The 5,004-nt window shown below is 42.0% G+C and overlaps 1 pseudogene; it reads left to right on the forward strand.

Moving 5' to 3' along the window:
* Positions 1 to 2,829: 2,829 nt before the first annotated feature.
* Positions 2,830 to 3,495, forward strand: LOC147431539 (pterocarpan synthase 1-like; annotated as a pseudogene).
* Positions 3,496 to 5,004: the final 1,509 nt, after the last annotated feature.

A 5,004-nucleotide genomic window follows, 5' to 3' on the forward strand; every position in this document is an offset into this window, starting at 1 on the left:
CGGTGTTGAAGAGAATTGCTACTTGATTGTGACCCTGATTGAAACCCCTTGGAAATAACATACGTCAAACGAACTGACAAATTCGGCATCGTGTTGCTTTGAACTGCAGGTTGATGTGTTGAGAAGTATAATGTGGGGCATTCACAAGTTCTAGTTGGTCATAGCTTGCCACAATTCCTAATAGGCAGTTGAATGCAAGGTATGGGATTCATACGTGCTAAATAATACAACGTTATTCCCGCCACTTTTTGGCTCTACTTTGAACGTAAATGATATCGAGTAGAACACCACATGTACTAATGCCCATGAGCGTCACATAATAGTAGTTCGTTTGATGCGTGTTTAGATTATTGATGAGCGAACGGGATATGGTGCCTTTCGCTATGGGAACATCAACCTTAAGGTGCCCACTATCATGTGCAGTTAGGAAGCATGATAGATAACACGAGCTAGTTAGCAAGGAGGCAAGAAGACATAATTGCTGACCAAAGTAGCTTACAACACAAAGAGAGAGAGAGAGAGAGAGAGAGAGAGAGAGAGAGAGAGAGAGAGAGAGAATGTAATACTGATCAGAGGACATAGCACATAAAGCTTTATCTGTGTGGTTTGTGTATGATAGGGAGGACATATATTCACAACACTACATGTTCTAATTGCCAAAGCGCGACTCCAGCTCGACAAGTATGCAAGGTATGTTATATGCATCCAATTTCCCATGCTCATGCATTTGCTTGGTGCAACACATAAATGCTATGGGGCAAGGCATGGCTTCCGTTTCTTATAATTTTTTGGAGAGACCACAGTGCCAACTCTCCACCATAATTTTGTATGGCACCTCTATATGACGTGCACTGTATACTTTGCACTTTTAGTCTGTGACGTTTCAGTGCAAGATAATATGTTTAGCTATTCACATTGCTTTTTGTAGCTTGACTCACATATCGACCTATAGATTGGACAATAAAAAAGTAGCAGTACAACAATGCAGGTCAACAAAGCACCTCATTTATTGTTGCACTTCATTCATGCTTTATCTACTTGCTTGTTTTAGAATTTATCGCATTACTTCCTTTGCTTCGGTTTATTTTGATCTCATTAAAAAAACTATATACTCGATGTTGATCAACATCTACATCTACATATGTTGATCAACATCTACACATGTTAATTTCAAACACAACTCTTTGTATATGGTTGCTAGCCAATGCATGTGATGTATTACAGTAGTGAATACACAAGTAGTGAATGCATGTGGTGTATCATAGTAGTGAATTCACCTTGTGCATCTTTCTTTAGCTCTAAATAATTGATACCATACTAGGTATCTAACTAATTGATGACATGCTATTTATGTCCTTTTTTCTCCCATACTAGGTGTCTGCTAAAAGATTACACTCCAAGTGTCAATAAGCTAGAGAGAAAATTATAGCCAACTTGAAACTAGCTTACCGTCCATATATGCTAGGTCATGGTTTGAAAGTTACTGCATTGTATAAAGATTGGAGCATGCAATTTAATATCTTTGCTCACAATCTAGACATGTCCCTCATGTGCGGTGGCATATCTCACATATATAGCAATAATGGAGGTCAATAGACAAATGAAAAAGACACTCCTGCTGCCCTCACTTCTGTATTACTGTTGGGCACTTCGCCATCAGAGGGGAAACAACAAGACTTAGCAACATTGCATCTATAGTCCATTACCAATTCAAGATACCAACCATGAATCAATAGTATGCCCTCTCTATTCATGAGAATGATGAGCGATAATTAGACATAAAAGAGACATATATTATAATTATAGACGAGCTATCCATGTTAACCTAAAGGACTTTTGATCTTACCGTAAGACAAAATATCAACGTAACAAGCACTACATTGACAAATCCCTTCAACAACAAATGTGTTCTGTTGTTCGGTGATCTTATCCAACTACCCCCAGTTTGTAGTCACGCATGGGAGCTTTGTAACACATGCCATATCACAAGCTCAATCCACTGGCTACATGTAACTTTGTACAAGATGACATGCTCTATGAGACATGCAACAAACCCTAAATTGCTTTAATTCTTGGCCGTTATTCATGAAAGAAAACAAGCCAATATAGATGAGATCAATTGCACCTTGGGTGCATGTATTCTAAATGAATTGCATGTGCATGACTACTCATAATGAATATTATAGGATTTTTCAAATGTATATCCCTTTCACGCAGTGCCACCCTTGTTAAATTAATCATGCTCTTGTTCCCAACGTTAGATGCTAAATGTCAATTTGCATATGTCCTGTTATATTCTATAGTTGTTATATAGGAAGGCCCACCAAGCAAGATTAGTTGCTTTTTTCTAAGGTAAACAAAGACAAACTCAAAAAAAAAAAAAGTGAAGCCTTGATAGCTATAGCTCTTAAAGTCAAGACTAGATCTTTTAACAATGAAACCAACTCTTTAAGTTTTCGATTCTTTTATGCCCCATTTGAGGAACACATGTCCAACACTAGGAGATGAACTACCTTTCATGCATGTTTTAAGAAGCCAAAAATATGCTTTTCTCTAAGTGATAACTATTGGAGAATCTTGAATTTTAACCTTTATAACTTGTTTATTTTCGATGGAACTTAATCAACTTGCAGGTCCATATCCGTGTTCTTCCAGCTTGTCGTCATTGTCAAGAAAGAGAGGAGAGGAGACTGGATCAGCACTCCACGCTTATTTAAAGAGATGCAAGAGCGTGCTCATAGATATACACAGATCATCCTCTGCCCTGCTTCCTGCAGCAAATTCAAGTGGCTGCTTAACCGCGGCACGTACAACATCTTGCCGTCAACAATATTGTAGGAGCCCGTAGCTATAGTACAAATGACCGGCTCTGCGCTAGCTGCTGTCATTTGCATCACTTGCCAACTTATTATGTAGCAGTAGCTGCTGCATCTTATAGCGATGATTCATATTGTGCCTGCAAGCAGAAGGCCGCAGAGCGCACTCTGTGCGGGCCTAGCGCCTTCACCTTCTACCTGCACAACACCGTCTACAACCCCGTCGTCGACAACAAGGACTACTTCAACTCTATATTCGAGCTGTCACCCAACGTGACGTGGCCCAATCCGTACTCCTTCGGCATCACCTCGACCTTTGAGGACCCCCTCACGGTGGGCCCCGCCAACACCTCGCAGCAGATCGGCGTGGCTCAGGGCCTGTGGCAGCTGAACAGCAAAGTGGGCTACATGCTCTTCCACATCTTCATGACCAACATCACCGAGGGTGACTACAAGGGCACCATCTCCATCCTTGTAGTCACCGAGGGTGACTACAAGGGCACCATCTCCATCCTGGGCCAAATTCGCAAGGTCGACCCCGTGCGCTACCTCACGGTGGTGGGTGGAACGGGTGATTTCTTGGGCGCCCCGAGGTTTGGCCACTAACCGCCTCGTCACCATCGACCATACGCCCTCTGCCACATGGACCCTGTCCTTCGACCTCGACCTCTACTATTGATTCTACATCAGATCTCAAAGTTTCCTCAATCAATCAACCTGCCCATTAGCTGATTTCTGATAAATATCATAGTGTCGTTCTGTCATAATCAATAACTAGTGTGGCCGGCCGCCGAAGCTCTCTCTCTCTCTCTCTCTCTCTCTCTCTCTCTCTCTCTCTCTCTCTCTCTCTCTCTCTCTCTCTCTCTCTCTCTCTCTCTCTCTCTCTCTCTGTTCCCTGTGTTTGTCGGAGGCTGCAAGCCACACTGCCGCTTCAATTGTAAATATTGTTCATGGTGGGAGATTTTTGTATGTGGAATGTCTACTAGTTATTGTTTTCAGCGTAAGTCATTAACTCTCTCTCTCTACACACACACACACAAACATATATAGATATATACAAACAGACACACGGGCTATGGGCAAACATGAAAGAGGGGAGGTAGTTATGCCATGGCATGCTTAAATCTTGAAGTATTGGATGATTAACATATGAAACTAACTAGCAATGTTTGCAAAAATCCCTTTTCAAGTAGGTTTTGCTTTTGGCTTGAGAAATTGGTTGATATAAAGAGTGGAGGCTTTCAAGGTCAACTTCATGTTAGATTCATGAAGTTTGATGCTCGTGCAGTGACGTACGATCCATGTTACCATATACATTTGGTAGTGATGTGTGTGAACACACTTAGGACCGTCGGGGCATTTTTTCTCGTACTAGGAGTTTTTTTCCCCCGTGCATTGTATATACGCCCATCAGTCTAGGGCTATCTCATCTTTCCATTTCACACTAAGTAATACACTCTTTGTTGTGTGCCTTGAGCTTCCTTCGTCTTCTCCAAGTTGTGTGTGTTCTCTTGCAACCCTAATTCCAACAATTGGTATCAGAGCAGGTTGCATCCTCCCTGGCTTAGTCGCCAGCAGCTCCAGTACACCCATGCTCACTTTGTTTGATTTCTTGAGCTTTGGCGGGCGATCCTCACAGGTTGACGAAGATTTTTGATCTGGGATTATTTCGGCCTCTGTTTCCATTACAGGCAGTACTGCGCATGCTATTTTGTCATGCTGTGCAAAGTTTTTGTCAGTGCCTTTTTTGCATAACAAGTCCTATACAGTCTTCTACAGTTTCTGCTATATAGCATGTGTTGTTCCCACTCTGTTTCTCCTCTTTTTCGGCAATTTTCACATCAAGTGCAACATTCGCCATGGCTGACAACAACACACATGTGTTCAAGATGTTTGCTGCTGAGGATAGGTTGGATGGGTACAATTACTGTATGTGGGCTTACATGATGCAACATGTCCTTGTGTCAAAGGGAGTTTGGAACATTGTGCAGGGCGTTGATGTACTCCTAGTTCTGAGGATGTAGGTGATGTTGAGGATGTTGCAGGTTTTGGTGCAAGGGTTGCTATTGCCAGAGCTGTTTTGCCTACGGCTAAGCAAGCTCGTTGGGATGTAAAAGATTCACAAGCTCATGCATTGATTGCGTTGTCTATGAAGTGCACTATTACTCCTCACATTCGTTCATCAAAA

Source organism: Adiantum capillus-veneris, chromosome 21 (genome assembly GCF_014529385.1).
Source record: "Adiantum capillus-veneris isolate H3 chromosome 21, ASM1452938v2, whole genome shotgun sequence".
Taxonomy (NCBI): domain Eukaryota; kingdom Viridiplantae; phylum Streptophyta; class Polypodiopsida; order Polypodiales; family Pteridaceae; genus Adiantum; species Adiantum capillus-veneris.